At 35.9% G+C, this 18,411-nt stretch overlaps 2 non-coding genes across 2 annotated transcripts; both read right to left on the bottom strand.

Annotated features, from left to right (window-relative positions):
- Positions 1–290: 290 nt before the first annotated feature.
- On the bottom strand, positions 291–363 carry TRNAR-ACG (transfer RNA arginine (anticodon ACG)). Its single transcript has one exon. It is a non-coding gene; the product is annotated as a tRNA-Arg (tRNA).
- Positions 364–10,640: 10,277 nt separating this feature from the next.
- Positions 10,641–10,713, bottom strand: TRNAR-ACG (transfer RNA arginine (anticodon ACG)). The gene has a single exon. It is a non-coding gene; the product is annotated as a tRNA-Arg (tRNA).
- Between the last annotated feature and the right edge of the window lie 7,698 nt (positions 10,714–18,411).

The raw sequence follows: 18,411 nt of genomic DNA, 5'->3' as shown, positions 1-18,411 counted from the left end.
TTTGTGTTTCGAATTTCGCGCAAAGCGACACGAAAACTATATGCGCTAGCCGTCCCTAAATTAGCAGTGTTAGACTAGATGGAAGGCAACTAGTCATCACCACCCACCGCAAACTATTGGGCTACCCTTTTAGCACAAATAGTGGTATTCACCGTCACATTATAACGCTCCCACGGCTGAAACGGCGAGTATGTTTGGCGCGACCAGGATGCGAACCCGCGAACCTCAGATCACTGGTCGCACGCCTTAACACGCTTGGCCATGCCGGACCCAAAATGGTAACGCTTAATCGAGCCAGCCAGGATTCGAACCTGGAATCTTCTGATCCGTAGTCAGACGCGTTATCCTTTGCGCCACTGGTCCGCTCTGATTAAACAGAGAAACAAAATTTATCTGTTTAATTCAAATATGATATCTTGGTTCATTTCTACTTCGAGTTCTTCAATTAAAGATTATACTTTAAGCTAGTAATGTATTAGTTCTGTAAAGATCTATATTGAAATAAAGGAGGTTACAGACCTAATAACAACCCAGTAGAAAATGAATTTATGTTTACACAAAAATATACGTTACTTTTTTGTTTGTTGGTAATAAGAAATTGTTTCAATTTTATTAAGTTTATCCAGTCACATTAATTGGCACACAACTAGAATAGCATTCAAATAAATACCACTCTAGAAGTTTCCTTGTTAAATCTCCTGTAATTAGCGGATCTAACCCTCGGAAAAAAAAAAAGAAATGCCTTGTTGTTCCTAATTATTAACAGTTGTTGTTTTTAATTATTTTCCATTTACGGTCCTATTTATTATCCATTGTTGGTTTTAATTATTATTCGCTGATGTTTCTAATTATTATCTATTGCTCTTCGTAATTATTGTCCACCTAATTATTATTGTTGTTCTTAATTAGCATCTGTTATGTTTCCTAATTATTATCGATTATCGTTTCTAAATAGAATAATCAACACAACAGATAAAATGATAAACACTCTTTCTGTTGTTAGGTTCTGCTTAAAAATGTTAATTTGACAACACTTAACTTAGGCACCATTCCTTTTACCAGCGTGTCCAAAACTGTTTCGGTTCACAGCACCCTTAGTGTTTCAGCAATTTGTCTCACCTTAGGCAAAAAAAAAAAAAAAACCTAACAATTCCGTTTATGAAGTCGGTAGGTCCAAACAACTTAAAACTTAGTAACTATTTATCTTCTAAAACGTTGTAGCCGTCTGAAAGAATAATACACGTAAATTGAAGGTAAAACAATACTTTTATTTCATTTTAAACAACCACAATTACTAATGGGATGTGTGCGCCTACTGGGTACTGCACAGCTTACCTTGGAATCTGATTCGACACCAACACTCTCATTTCCTGTTCCACACTGATTTTTGCGCGGTACTTGTTTTTTATCACAGGGAATTCAGGTTCGCTGAGCCGTAGCACTTAACAGAGGATATTCATCTCTTATTGATATCCAAAATGAGTTAGTTCCATGCTGTCAGATTCTGTTTATAATGTCTTGTCGGCCCGGTATGGCCAAGCGTGTTAAGGCGTGCGACTCGTAATCTGAGGGTCGTGGGTTCGCATCCCCGTCGCGCCAAACATGCTTGCCCTTTCAGCCGTGGGGCATTATAATGTGACGGTCAATCCCATTATTCGTTGGTAAAGAGTAGCCCAAAAGATGGCGGTCGGTGGGGATGACTAGCTGTGTTCCCTCTGATCTTACACTGTTAAATTAGGAACGGCTAGCGCAGATAGCCCTCGTGTAGCTTTGCACGAAATTCAAAACAAACCAAACTAGGTCTCAGGATCATAAAACAAATATTCAAGTTAACATTTTTAATAACATGGACACGTTCAGATTTGCAGTTATGAATGTTCCATTTCCAAATACGAATATTGTAGATAAGTTATGTTACAGTATGCACTACGTACGGCATATTAGTTATATTTGCCCGGCATGCCCAAGTGGGTTAAGGCGTGCGACTCGTAATTTGAGGGTCGTGGGATCGAATACTCGTCGCACCAAACATGTTCGCCTTTTCAGCCGTGGGGCGTTATAAAGTTGCGATCCATCAAACTATTCGTTGGTAAAGAGTAGCCCAAGAGTTGGCTGTGGGTGTTGATGACTGGCTGCCTTGTGTTACACTGCTAAATTAGGGAAGGCTAGCGCAGATAGCTCTCGGTAACTTTGTGCGAAATTCAAAACAAAAAAATTAGTTATATTAGAATTTGCTTACCTTTACAATACTTCTTAGAAAGAGCTCGTAAAGTCTGTGATTTTAACAAACAAGACTTCTTCTGTTATATTTTTTAAAAAATCATTTATTTTGGTGGGAAATTGAACAGTATTCGTGTTACTGATTAAAGTTGTATAAAGTTTACAGAATATTGTGACCTTTCAAAATCTACATCCACACTTTACTTATTTTCGTAATTATTTAGGGTTATAGTGAATCGAGTTAATGTATTAAAATCATTGGTTTTACCTCTCGTTAATTTAAGATCTTGTCATGAATACTCAATTTTACGGTACTATTGTGTGGCATTTGCCACACTTGCGAATATTCTAACTTTCTAAGATATATCATTGTCATTAAACACCTTATGAACTTTTCACGTTTACCTTTTAATTTTTACACAAGACTCGACTTATTTTATCTGCTTCTTGTCCACCTCCAAGTGGCTCAGCATTAAGTTAAAGGTTTTGGTCCCCATGGTGGGCAGAGTACATGTAATATAGTGTGTAGCATTATACCAAACGACAGCCAATACAAATGGGTTCCATGAGTTTTATTAAGTGCACAAATTAGTTCAAGTGTGAATAATTATTCTAAGTTGTCTGATGTTGATGGAACAGATTAGCCGATATTTATTACTTCTTTACGATAGCTTGAGCTGAAGGAACATCAAACTATATGTAACCCACGATTTCACATTGCTATTACAATTACTGACGAAGGAGACGCTAATGTAGTTTGGAGCTATGAACTGTACATAGATGAAGCTGGAGACATCTATCCGACACCTAATTTTACATGTGATGGAATTCACCGTTGTACGCAAACTCAAAGAGCCGACACCATAAACAGACTAACCGACGAAGGGCGAAACTTTAGTTTATAAGATCCTAGAATGTCTATCTTTTTTGTACTCCCCAAGATCCATAACCCTGAGATTTCAGGAAGGCTCATCATGTTTGTGTACAAGTGTTCCACAAAACTGATTTCTAATTTTATTGATAACATTCTTTATCTTATCGTACATAAATTAAGGTTCCTACAAATTGTTCATAATCTTCATGGGTAATGTAATATCTCTTTACATATTCAATCTTTACATTGAAGGCTTAAAACCCCTCAAGTTCTTTCTTGATGGACGAGTTATACTCCTACCTTCCACTGATAAAATTTTACAACTTGTACTGATTCTAAATATATTTAAGTTTAATGACAATTACTTTATGTTGCTATGGGAACCAGAATGGAATATTCGTATACAAACTGTTTGTTTAATAATTTGGATTTTTTTTTTTAAGAAATGTTCCCTATTTGAACAGAAGGTATATTGACATCATTCCCGGAAACTTTATTCGTGACAGGACTCAGTTTAGCAGCTTTATTATTATTAATTATGTTTCAGCCTGTTCAACCCTTCTTTAACTTTCAGCTGGCGGCAGATCGTTATTGAAAATAACAAACTGTTCAGTCTGTGTCTCTTGGTATTACGTTCAGTGCAAATGTTGACGATTATATTTCTTCATATGTTCATCTTTCTTGTAGGTTTCAAAAGTTCAGCCACACTGACATCCATTTTCCTGTGTTACAGATGTAGCTTAACAATGGCATCCATCCATTTCTTTGTGTTACTGGTATAGTTTAACACTGACATCCATCCATTTCCTTGTGTTATTGAGGTAGTTTAACACTGACATCCATTAATATCCTCGTGTTACTGAGGTAGTTTAACACTGACATCCATTAATATCCCCGTGTTACTGAGGTAGTTTAACACTGACATCCATCCATATCCTCGTCTTGCTGATGTAGTTTAACATTTACATCCATCCAATTACTTGTGTTACTGATGTAATTCAACACTGACATCCATCCATTTCCTCGTGTTACTTATGTAGTTTATCGATGGCATCCATCAATTTTCTTGTGTTACTGGTGTAGTTTAACACTGACATCCATCCATTTCCTCGTGTTACTGATGTAGTTTATTACTGACATCCATTTTTTTTGTTACTGATGTAGTTTAACACTGACATCCATCCATTTCCTTGTGTTACTGATGTAGTTTAACACTGATATCCATCTATATCCTCGTGTCACTGATGTAGTTTAATACTGGCATCCATTGACATCCTTGTGTTTCTGATGCAATTTAACCCTGATCTTCCTCGACCACTTCACTCTCTAATTTTACAGTAATAATCATATTTTCAATTTCTTCCTTTCTCATTATATGTCCCAGGAAACTCAGTTGTCTTTCTCTGGTGGTTATAATCAATTTCCTCTGTCTCTGATCTTCTTTGTACTTCCTCATTGGTTATATGGTCTGCCCACGGAACAAGTACCATTCTTCTGCAAAATCACATTTCTGTGGTATCAAGTTGCTTTTCCATGCTAGACGAAATGGCTTCCATTGTTCTCTGTAATCATATCGACTGTCTTTTTTTTAAATCTTTGTTTTTTTCACCCACCACATTTTATGTTCAATTCCTTACTTACAGTTTTGAGTTTACGTCGCAATCTGCAGTAATGATGATGATTTTATCTGATGGAATGATTGCCTTCTTCCTAATCGAATCTTACGAAAAGCTTTCTTTAAAGCTAGTCATAAACTTCTTGAGACGTTGTCACAAGAGATAGGACGTAATAAACTCACTTTAACTCAAACCACTAAGATTAGGGGAGGAACTTTCACATTCTTCAAACTGATACTGACACTAAGGGTGTTTTAACTGAAGAATCTGTTACTGGTTTAGACACAGTTAACACCTTCTAGATTTTACTTTAGAAATATGTTTATCAGGATATGTTATATAGTATATTGTTTGTAGCCTTTGTAACTTGCTCTACAATGGTGAGACAGATTTCGTGACCACAGATGACACATATTAAATCTTAATCTGAATTTATTAGTTTCAGTACAGTTTTCAGATGACAAACATCTCACTGATCTCCAACCTGGAGCTCTAAGATATAAACTAACAGGCTGTTGTTTATGTGAATGCGAAGTATGATGTGTTACTTATACTGCAGGTACAATCTCTTCACTTGGTTTGTACAAAAATTTTCTTTTGTGTAACTTCACTTCTGACATTCTACGACCTTTCTCTCTGTTAACCCCTCACATATCAGCTTTATTTATTAACTTCACTTCTGACATCCTATGACCATTCTCTCTGTTAACCCCTCACTTATCAGCTTTATTTATTAACTTCACTTCTGACATCCTATGACCATTCTCTCTGTTAACCCCTCAGTTATCAGCTTTATTTATTAACTTCACTTCTGATATCCTATGACCTTTCTCTCTCTTAACCCCTCTCTTATCAGCTTTATTTATTAACTTCACTTATGACATCCTATGACCATTCTCTCTGTTAACCCCTCACTTATCAGCTTTATTTATTAACTTCACTTCTGACATCCTGTGACCTTTCTCTCTGTTACCCCCTCCCACACTTATCAGCTTTATTTATTCTTCCTGTTCCTCTTTCATTAACATTATTTGTTTGGAACAGATGATTTACCAGTATTATTAGATCACATTTCTAATCATGTTCCATACGTTCTTCTTCTGCTACTTTGTGCAGTGATATGTGAATTTGCTCTGTGCATAATATAAATATATTCGCTCTTTCTATTTATTGCTATTTAGGTCCTTTGAGTGAACCTAGGAGGGTCAGGTACAACCCTGACATCTTCCTTCCGCATTTATTGTGTCATTAATATTTTATGTTTGAGGCCACAATTAAATGTTAAACACAACATAAAGAAAGGGAACAGTTTCATAAATGTTCACTAATGTGAAATCAAAATCTCTGGAGATCAGGGCCATGTACTTGTTGGAACGTTCATTATTTATACTAGGACACACTCGTTATACAAATAGTCCACATACTCCAATGTTCTTCATGTTGTTGGATTATTTTATGCGTATTTACGTAAATACCATTTTAATACTCTATATGATAAAACTACAATATGATGAATTAGATACTTATAGCAATAGGTGACATATTTACTTGACTTATAGTACATATTTAGAGATGAGTCATACTTAGGCTCATTTACATCATGTATGGGCCCAGCATGGCCAAGTGGTTAAGGCACTCGACTCGTAATTCGAGAGTCGTGGGTTTGAATGCTCGCTCTTTCAGCCATGGGAGCGTTATAATGTTACGGTCAATCCCACTGTTCATTGGCAAAAAGTAGCCCAAGAGTTGGCGGTGGGTAGTGATAACTAGCTGCCTTCCCTCTAGTCTTATACTGTTAAATTAGGGATGGCTAGCGCAGACAACCCCTGTATAGCATTGCACGAAATTCAAAACAAATCAAAGAGAAAGGAACTAATCCAACTCCACTTTTTCAGATCATTAACCAAAAAACCCTTATGAAGATGGATGTGTATGAAGAGCACATTAGGCATATAATACTTTATGAGTTTAGAAGAGGCAATAGTACAGCAGAAACTACATGAAGCATTCAAGGTGTTTATGATTCGGTGTCTTTCAATGAAAGTAAACGTCCAAGGTATTTCATAAGTTCACTTCAGGTGACTGCAGCTTAACTGATGTGTCACATGCAGGTCGTCCTGTTGAGTTTAATGATGACTTGCTGCTGGCTGCACTTGATGAAGATTGTGCTGTGACAGTTTAAGAACTAGCATGGAAGCTTAATTCAACCCGTTCAACAGTTCACCGTCATCTCCAACCGTTTGGAAAATGAGTCTCCATGACTTGACAAAACCCAGCCTTAGAGCAAGAGCGGACATTTGCACTTATCAGCACTCTCGTGAACGTGACTCACCTTTCTTGGACAGGTTAGTGACTGAAGATGAAAAATGGATATTTTATAAAAAATGTTAAGCGCCGCAGGTAAACTGGCTAAAGCACAGCCCAAACTGAGCCTCCACCCTAGGAAAGTCTTGTTAAACGTTTCGTGGGATATTGTTGATGTATGATCCACTTTGAGTTGTTGCTACTTAATGTAACGATTACATCAGACTTTTGCTTCCGAGAGTTAGAGCGCTTCAATGTTGCACTGAAAGAAAAAAGGCCTGTTATCACTCGTAAAGATGTTGTGTTACATAAGGATAATGCACGGCCCCATCCAGCAAGGATTACATCTGCATAGATTGAGAGCTAAACTGGAAAAAGACTTCCACATTCTCCTTATTTTCCAGACCTTGCTCTATCAGATTATCATTTGTTCCGAAGCTTGCAGAACTATCTCCATGGAAAAGAGCTTGGAACACATGGAGATGTCAAAACTACCCTCTCTCCATTCTTTTGCTCCAAACCCAATGAATTGTATAGAAGTTGCATTCAGAAAGTTGTTACTATATGCATTTGATGCCGTATCTTTAAACATTGGAACAGATATGCACGCATGTATGACTGACGCAAAATATAATCAACCGTGACTTTTAAAGAACCACGTGACTTAAGATCTGAGAACTCTTTGTTGACAATCCATATTGTTACTTTTTGAATTGCATACGCATGTTTTCTGACACATATTATAAAAGATATCCGAAATTAATCATAAAAGGGAGAATAAATCATACTGAGGCAGGTGTGACTACGTAGTGTAAATAAATCATACTGAGATATGTGTGAGTACGTAGTGTAAATAAATCATACTGAGGTATGGTATGTGTGACTAGGTAGTGTAAATAAATCATACTGAGAATACGTATGTATGTATAAATAAAATAGAAGCTAACTACGTAATGTAAATAACATTATAAAATATATATTCGACATTTTATCTGAGTTATGTATTTTTACTTTCATAAAAAATATTCAACCGATCAACCGATAAAAACAACCACAGATTTTAATACACTTGACATGCAATACAATCGTCTTCTGCACATGAAACGGAAGTAGCAGCTGCTGTACATGTAGTTGTGTATATATTTGTGATATGTCGTGAAGCTTTATAATTTTCAGAATTTCCTCACGTCTTTCATATGACTTTTGGTTGTGTATATATATGGCTATTTTATAATTATTATAATTATTTATCTAACAGCCTTCGATAATAAATAATATTATTTTCTACTTATTTCTTCTTGGAGTACAAAAGTGTTCCATTACGTTTCCTCCCGAAACAGTAAAGTAATATAAAAATATATCGATTAATGCTAAAATTGAATAATTAAGTTTTACTTTTTTCTGTGCTCTGCACTTACAATCGAGCGAAAACCATTTTCAATAAAAAATACCAAGTAGCTATAATATAATACTATTTTTATTATAATATTACGATTCCCAGTTTGGCTCTGTAGACAAAAGTTCCATCTTTCGAATGCGCCCTGGTCATGGTATTTTCATCATTTAAATCAAAATTTGATGAACCTACGTGATTGTCTGAGGTGAGGAACGTATTATAATTATATTATTATTGTTGTCTTTTAAAATTGAATGTGGATATGTCTGATATATAAAACAAGTGATACACCAACATCCAAGGGTGGATGTGTCTGACGTAAATAAAATAAGAGATACACAAAATTTCATCTGATAAACAAATATGCAAGTATAATTTACTCTGGCATAGAAATACAAGTGACAAGCAAACATAGATTTCTCTGATGTAGAGAAAGAATCGATACACAAACTTCCAACTATAGGTCTGTCCGACCTCGGAAAATAAGTGATAGACAAACATACATCTATAGCTTTATCTGACATAGAAACCAAGTGATACACTAAAATTTATCTATAGATCTTGATGACGAGAAATCCACTTGAAATAAAAATGCATCTCAGAACTGCTGGTATGAGTATTAAAACATTTACTGATAAGGAGAGAACAACGTTTCGACCTTCCTAGGTCATCTTCAGGTTAAGAAAGAGAGAATTTGCAAGTGACCATTGCTGGACATATGTCTTAGGGATGAGAGTATAAACGGGTACAGGATTGTAGGGGGCGGTGCAGTTGGATGTTAGGTTATGTCAATTAGATATAACTGTCTTAGTTTTTCAAAACTGTTACCAATATGCTTAGAGTTATACCATCGATCAAAATAAACATAGTTTTCGTGGGCGAATTCTATATAGGTTTGATTAGCTTGCTTGCGAAGATGACCTAAGAAGGTCAAAACATTGTTGTGTACTTTATTTTAATTAAAGATTTAATACCCATACAAACCGTCTTGAGAACATATAGTTTCAAACAGCTTCACAGTCTATGTGAACCTGTGGAAGATAAGTGGATTTCTTATAACATGCTCTTACTATGATCATTCTGTTAAATCCTCCACGCAAATTACTTGAAAACCCAAATAACATTTCTTCGTATCTTGATACTGGATAAGCATTCAACAAACTGAAAGAAAGAATTGATCAGTACTCTGTGTTCATATTTTGAATTCTTGAAGATCCACTCATTAGGTACAGATGGTGGTAATTTTGCAGATAGCCCTTCCAGTAAAGGTTGGGTGAAATTTACTCAGCTCGTAACCATAAAAGTAATTATACTATTATTTATTGATAACGTTAGCATATCTTTGCAATATTTGACAGTTTATTGGTACACCCTGCCGAGCTTTGGAAAACAAAGTATGCCATTTTCAATTAAATATTAAGATCTTTTAATTAAAGATTTTCTTGTATTTTTTTCGTTACCAGGATGTTGACTGTTCAACATGCAAAATAATTTTGATTTTAAGATTAAAAATATTTTTAAGGATCAGAACATTTTCAGATTTTACGTACAAAATCTTTACAATCCCCAGGTAATTATGAACGTCGTTTTTATCAAACAAGCTTTATATTTATGTGTTATTTTCACTACTTTGTCTTCATACGGGTTGGTTCAATTTGACAGACTTCGTAACCTCCATAAAAAATTGGGGAATAAATAGAAATTATGTTGTTGTTCCTAGAAAAACTACATGTGACGACATAAAAATAGAAATGCTTAATCTAAATATCGTAACAATATACATGTTACTTTTAGTATATTGGCCAGTCAGTAGTGCCTGGCTAAAGTTATGGAAATTGCAGTTACGCTGCTCACGTGCAATGATGTAACCGTATTCAAGAATATAAAACTGTCCTTCATAAAGCAACCTGTCTTAGTATACTAGTGTTGTTTTGCAATATACAGTTTGTTTGTGTTTCGAATTTCGCGCAAAGCGACACGAGGACTATATGCGCTAGCCGTCCCTAATTTAGAAGTGTTAGACTAGACGGAAGGCAACTAGTCATCACCACCCACCGCCAACTATTGGGCTACCCTTTTAGCACAAAGAGTGGGATTGACCGTCACATTATAACGCTCCCACGGCTCTAGCGGCGAGTATGTTTGGCGCGACCAGGATGCGAACCTCAGATCACTAGTCGCACGCCTTAACACGCTTGGCCATGCCGGACCCAAAATTGTAACGCTTAATCGAGCCAGCCAGGATTCGAACCTGGAATCTTCTGATCCGTAGTCAGACGCGTTATCCATTGCGCCACAGGCCCGCTGTGATTAGACACAGAAACTAAATTTATCTGTTTAATTCAAATATGATTTCTTTGTTCATTTCTACTTCGAGTTCTTCAATTAAAGATTATACTTTAAGCTAGTCATGTATTACTTCTGTAAAGATCTATATTGAAATAAAGGAGGTTACAGACCTAATAACAACCCAGTAGAAAATGAATTTTTGTTTACACAAAAATATACGTTACTTTTTTGTTTGTTGGTAATAAGAATTTGTTTCAATTTTATTAAGTTTATCCAGTCACATTAATTGGCACACAACTAGAATAGCATTCAAATAAACACCACTCTAGAAGTTTCCTTGTTAAATCTCCTGTAATTAGCGGATCTAACCCTCGGTAAAAAAAAGAAATCCCTTGTTGTTCCTAATTATTAACAGTTGTTGTTTTTAATTATTTTCCATTGACCTTCCTATTTATTATCCATTGTTGGTTTTAATTATTATTCGCTGATGTTTCTAATTATTATCTATTGCTCTTCGTAATTATTGTCCACCTAATTATTATTGTTGTTCTTAATTAGCATCTGTTATGTTTCCTAATTATTATCGATTATCGTTTCTAAATAGAATAATCAACACAACAGATAAAATGATAAACACTCTTTCTGTTGTTAGGTTCTGCTTAAAATGTTAATTTGACTACACTTAACTTAGGCACCATTCCTTTTACCAGCGTGTCCAAAACTGTTTCGGTTCACAGCACCCTTAGTGTCTCAGCAATTTGTCTCACCTTAGGCAAAAAAAAAAAAAACCTAACAATTCCGTTTATGAAGTCGTTAGGTCCAAACAACTTAAAACTTAGTAACTATTTATCTTCTAAAAACGTTGTAGCCGTCTGAAAGAATAATACACGTAAATTGAAGGTAAAACAATACTTTTATTTCATTTTTAAACAACCACAATTACTAATGGGATGTGTGCGCCTACTGGGTACTGCACAGCTTACCTTGGAATCTGATTGGACACCAACACTCTCATTTCCTGTTCCACACTGATTTTCGCGCGGTACTTTTTTTTTTATCACAGGGAATTCAGGTTCGCTGAGCCTTAGCACTTAACAAAGGATATTCATCTCTTATTGATATCCAAAATGAGTTAGTTCCATGCTGTCAGATTCTGTTTATAAAGTCTTGTCGGCCCGGTATGGCCAAGCGTGTTAAGGCGTGCGACTCGTAATCTGAGGGTCGCGGGTTCGCATCCCCGTCACGCCAAACATGATTGCCCTTTCAGCCGTGGGGGCATTATAATGTGACGGTCAATCCCACTATTCGTTGGTAAAAAAGTAGCCCAAAAGATGGCGGTCGGTGGGGATGACTAGCTGTGTTCCCTCTGGTCTTACACTGTTAAATTAGGAACGGCTAGCGCAGATAGCCCTCGTGTAGCTTTGCACGAAATTCAAAACAAACCAAACCAAACTAGGTATCAGGATCATAAAACAAATATTCAAGTTAACATTTTTAATAACATGGACACGTTCAGATTTGCAGTTATGAATGTTCCATTTCCAAATACGAATATTGTAGATAAGTTATGTTACAGTATGCACTACGTACGGCATATTAGTTATATTTGCCCGGCATGGCCAAGTGGGTTAAGGCGTGCGACTCGTAATTTGATGGTCGTGGGATCGAATACTCGTCGCACCAAACATGTTCGCCTTTTCAGCCGTGGGGCGTTATAAAGTTGCGATCCATCAAACTATTCGTTGGTAAAAGAGTAGCCCAAGAGTTGGCTGTGGGTGTTGATGACTGGCTGCCTTGTGTTACACTGCTAAATTAGGGAAGGCTAGCGCAGATAGCTCTCGTGTAGCTTTGTGCGAAATTCAAAAACAAAAAAATTAGTTATATTAGAATTTGCTTACCTTTACAATACTTCTTAGAAAGAGCTCGTAAAGTCTGTGATTTTTAACAAACAAGACTTCTTCTGTTATATTTTTTAAAAAATCATTTATTTTGGTGGGAAATTGAACAGTATTCGTGTTACTGATTAAAGTTGTATAAAGTTTACAGAATATTGTGACCTTTCAAAATCTACATCCACACTTTACTTATTTTGGTAATTATTTAGGGTTATAGTGAATCGAGTTAATGTATTAAAATCATTGGTTTTACCTCTCGTTAATTTAAGATCTTGTCATGAATACTCAATTTTACGGTACTATTGTGTGGCATTTGCCACACTTGCGAATATTCTAACTTTCTAAGATATATCATTGTCATTAAACACCTTATGAACTTTTCACGTTTACCTTTTAATTTTTACACAAGACTCGACTTATTTTATCTGCTTCTTGTCCACCTCCAAGTGGCTCAGCATTAAGTTAAAGGTTTTGGTCCCCATGGTGGGCAGAGTACATGTAATATAGTGTGTAGCATTATACCAAACGACAGCCAATACAAATGGGTTCCATGAGTTTTATTAAGTGCACAAATTAGTTCAAGTGTGAATAATTATTCTAAGTTGTCTGATGTTGATGGAACAGATTAGCCGATATTTATTACTTCTTTACGATAGCTTGAGCTGAAGGAACATCAAACTATATGTAACCCACGATTTCACATTGCTATTACAATTACTGACGAAGGAGACGCTAATGTAGTTTGGAGCTATGAACTGTACATAGATGAAGCTGGAGACATCTATCCGACACCTAATTTTACATGTGATGGAATTCACCGTTGTACGCAAACTCAAAGAGCCGACACCATAAACAGACTAACCGACGAAGGGCGAAACTTTAGTTTATAAGATCCTAGAATGTCTATCTTTTTGTACACCCAAGATCCATAAACCTGAGATTTCAGGAAGGCTCATCATGTTTGTGTACAAGTGTTCCACAAAACTGATTTCTAATTTTATTGATAACATTCTTTATCTTATCGTACATAAATTAAGGTTCCTACAAATTGTTCATAATCTTCATGGGTAATGTAATATCTCTTTACATATTCAATCTTTACATTGAAGGCTTAAAACCTCTCAAGTTCTTTCTTGATGGACGAGTTATACTCCTACCTTCCACTGATAAAATTTTACAACTTGTACTGATTCTAAATATATTTAAGTTTAATGACAATTACTCTATGTTGCTATGGGAACCAGAATGGAATATTCGTATACAAACTGTTTGTTTAATAATTTGGATTTTTTTTTTAAGAAATGTTCCCTATTTGTACAGAAGGTATATTGACATCATTCCCGGAAACTTTATTCGTGACAGGACTCAATTTGGCAGCTTTATTATTATTAATTATATTTCAGCCTGTTCAACCCTTCTTTAACTTTCAGCTGGCGGCAGATCGTTATTGAAAATAACAAACTGTTCAGTCTGTGTCTCTTGGTATTACGTCCAGTGCAAATGTTGACGATTATATTTCTTCATATGTTCATCTTTCTTGTAGGTTTTAAAAGTTCAGCCACACTGACATCCATTTTCCTGTGTTACAGATGTAGCTTAACAATGGCATCCATCCATTTCTTTGTGTTACTGGTATAGTTTAACACTGACATCCATCCATTTCCTTGTGTTATTGAGGTAGTTTAACACTGACATCCATTAATATCCTCGTGTTACTGAGGTAGTTTAACACTGACATCCATTAATATCCTCGTGTTACTGAGGTAGTTTAGCACTGACATCCATCCATATCCTCGTCTTGCTGATGTAGTTTAACATTGACATCCATCCAATTACTTGTGTTACTGATGTAATTCAACACTGACATCCATCCATTTCCTCGTGTTACTGATGTAGTTTATTACTGACATCCATTTACTTTTGTTACTGATGTAGTTTAACACTGATATCCATCCATTTTCTTGTGTTACTGGGTAGTTTAACACTGACATCCATCCATTTCCTCGTGTTACTGAGGTAGTTTAGTTCTGACATCCATCCATATCCTCGTCTTGCTGATGTAGTTTAACATTGACATCCATCCAATTACTTGTGTTACTGATGTAATTTATTACTGACATCCATTTCCTTTTGTTACTGATGTAGTTTAACACTGACATCCATCCATTTCCTTGTGTTACTGATGTAGTTTAACACTGACATCCATCTATATCCTCGTGTCACTGATGTAGTTTAATACTGGCATCCATTGATATCCTTGTGTTTCTGATGCAATTTAACCCTGATCTTCCTCGACCACTTCACTCTCTAATTTTACAGTAATAATCATATTTTCAATTTCTTCCTTTCTCATTATATGTCCCAGAAAACTCAGTTGTCTTTCTCTGGTAGTTATAATCAATTTTCTCTGTCTCTAATCTTCTTTGTACTTCCTCATTGGTTATATGGTCTGCCCACGGAACAAGTACCATTCTTCTGCAAAATCACATTTCTGTGTTATCAAGGTCCTTTTCCATGCTAGACGAAATGGCTTCCATTGTTCTCTATAATCATATGGACTGTCTTTTTTTTTAAATCTTGGTTTGTTTCACCCACCACATTTTATGTTCAATTCCTTACTTACAGTTTTTGAGTTTACGTCGCAATCTGCAGTAATGATGATGGTTTTATCTGATGGAATGATTGCCTTCTTCCTAATCGAATCTTACGAAAATCTTTCTTTAAAGCTAGTCATAAACTTCTTGAGACGTTGTCACAAGAGATAGGACGTAATAAACTCACTTTAACTCAAACCACTAAAATTAGGGGAGGAACTTTCACATTCTTCAAACTGATACTGACACTAAGGGTGTTTTAACTGAAGAATCTGTTACTGGTTTAGACACAGTTAACACCTTCTAGATTTTACTTTAGAAATATGTTTATCAGGATATGTTATATAGTATATTGTTTGTAGCCTTTGTAACTTGCGCTACAATGGTGAGACAGATTTCGTGATCACAGATGACACATATTAAATCTTAATCTGAATTTATTAGTTTCAGTACAGTTTTCAGATGACAAACATCTCACTGATCTCCAACCTGGAGCTCTAAGAGACTGTTGTTTATGTGAACGCGAAGAATGATGTGTTACTTATACTTCAGGTACAATCTCTTCACTTGGTTTGTACGAAAAATTTTCTTTTGTGTAACTTCACTTCTGACATCCTATGACCTTTCTCTCTGTTAAACCCTCACATATCAGCTTTATTTATTAACTTCACTTCTGACATCCTATGACCATTCTCTCTGTTAACCCCTCACTTATCAGCTTTATTTATTAACTTCATTTCTGACATTTTATGACCATTCTCTCTGTTAACCCCTCACTTATCAGCTTTATTTATTAACTTCACTTCTGACATCCTATGACCTTTCTCTCTGTTAACCCCTCTCTTATCAGCTTTATTTATTAACTTCACTTCTGACATCCTATGACCATTCTCTCTGTTAACCCCTCACTTATCAGCTTTATTTATTAACTTCACTTCTGACATCCTATGACCTTTCTCTCTGTTACCCCCTCCCACACTTATCAGCTTTATTTATTCTTCCTGCTCCTCTTTCATTAACATTATTTCTTTGGAACAGATGATTTACCAGTATTATTAGATCACATTTCTAATCATGTTCCATACGTTCTTCTACTGCTACTTTGTGCAGTGATATGTGAATTTGCTCTGTGCATAATATAAATATATTCGCTCTTTCTATTTATCACTATTTAGGTCCTTTGAGTGAACCTAGGAGGGTCAGGTACAACCCTGACATCTTCCTTCCGCATTTATTGTGTCATTAATATTTTATGTTTGAGGCCACAATTAAATGTTAAACACAACATAAAAGAAAGGAACAGTTTCATAAATGTTCACTAATGTGAAATCAAAATCTCTAGAGATCAGGGCCATGTACTTGTTGGAACGTTCATTATTTATACTAGGACACACTCGTTATACAAATAGTCCACATACTCCAATGTTCTTCATGTTGTTGGATTATTTTATGCGTATTTACGTAAATACCATTTTAATACTCTATATGATAAAACTACAATATGATGAATTAGATACTTATAGCAATAGGTGACATATTTACTTGACTTATAGTACATATTTAGAGATGAGTCATACTTAGGCTCATTTACATCATGTATGGGCCCGGCATGGCCAAGTGGTTAAGGCACTCGACTCGTAATTCGAGAGTCGTGGGTTTGAATGCTCGCTCTTTCAGCCATGGGAGCGTTATAATGTAACGGTCAATCCCACTGTTCATTGGCAAAAAAGTAGCCCAAGAGTTGGCGGTGGGTAGTGATAACTAGCTGCCTTCCCTCTAGTCTTATACTGTTAAATTAGGGATGGCTAGCGCAGACAACCCCTGTATAGCATTGCGCGAAATTCAAAACAAATCAAACAGAAAGAAACTAATCCAACTCCACTTTTTCAGATCATTAACCAAATAAACCCTTATGAAGATGGATGTGTATGAGGAGCACATTAGGCATATAATACTTTATGAGTTTAGAAGAGGCAATAGTACAGCAGAAACTACATGAAGCATTCAAGGTGTTTATGATTCGGTGTCTTTCAATGAAAGTAAACGTCCAAGGTAATTTCATAAGTTCACTTCAGGTGACTGCAGCTTAACTGATGTGTCACATGCAGGTCGTCCTGTTGAGTTTAATGATGACTTGCTGCTGGCTGCACTTGATGAAGATTGTGCTGTGACAGTTTAAGAACTAGCATGGAAGCTTAATTCAACCCGTTCAACAGTTCACCGTCATCTCCAACCGTTTGGAAAATGAGTCTCCCATGACTTGACAAAACCCAGCCTTAGAGCAAGAGTGGACATTTGCACTTCTCAGCACTCTCGTGAACGTGACTCACCTTTCTTGGACAGGTTAGTGACTGGAGATGAAAAATGGATATTTTATAAAAAATGTTAAGCGCCGCAGGTAAACTGGCTAAAGCACAGCCCAAACTGAGCCTCCACCCTAGGAAAGTCTTGTTAAGCGTTTAGTGGGATATTGTTGATCTGTGATCCACTTTGAGTTGTTGCTACTTAATGTAACGATTACATCAGACTTTTGTTTCCAAGAGTTAGAGCGCTTCAATGTTGCACTGAAAGAAAAAAGGCCTGTTATCACTCGTAAAGATGTTGTGTTACATCAGGATAAAGCACGGCCCCATCCAGCAAGGATTACATCTTCAAAGATTAAGAGCTAAACTGGAAAAAGACTTCCACATTCTCCTTATTTTCCAGACCTTGCTCTATCAGATTATCATTTGTTCCGAAGCTTGCAGAACTATCTCCATGGAAAGAGCTTGGAACACATGGAGATGTCAAAACTACCCTCTCTACATTCTTTTCCTCCAAACCCCAAGAATTGTATAGAAGTTGCATTCAGAAGCTTGTTACTATATGCATTTGATGCCTTATCTTTAAACATTGGAACAGATATGAACGCATGTATGACTGACGCAAAATATAATCAACCGTGACTTTTAAAGAACCACGTGACTTAAGATCTGAGAACTCTTTGTTGACAATCCATATTGTTACTTTTTGAATTGCATACGCATGTTTTCTGACACATATTATAAAAGATATCCGAAATTAATCATAAAAGGGAGAATAAATCATACTGTAGGTAAATAAATCATACTGAGATATGTGTGAGTACGTAGTGTAAATAAATCATACTGAGATATGTGTGAGTACGTAGTGTAAATAAATCATACTGAGATATGTGTGAGTACGTAGTGTAAATAAATCATAC

Source organism: Tachypleus tridentatus, chromosome 1 (genome assembly GCF_004210375.1).
Source record: "Tachypleus tridentatus isolate NWPU-2018 chromosome 1, ASM421037v1, whole genome shotgun sequence".
NCBI classification, from domain to species: domain Eukaryota; kingdom Metazoa; phylum Arthropoda; class Merostomata; order Xiphosura; family Limulidae; genus Tachypleus; species Tachypleus tridentatus.
Note: the sequence above shows the minus strand (reverse complement) of the source record. Positions and strands in the feature narration are given on the sequence as shown.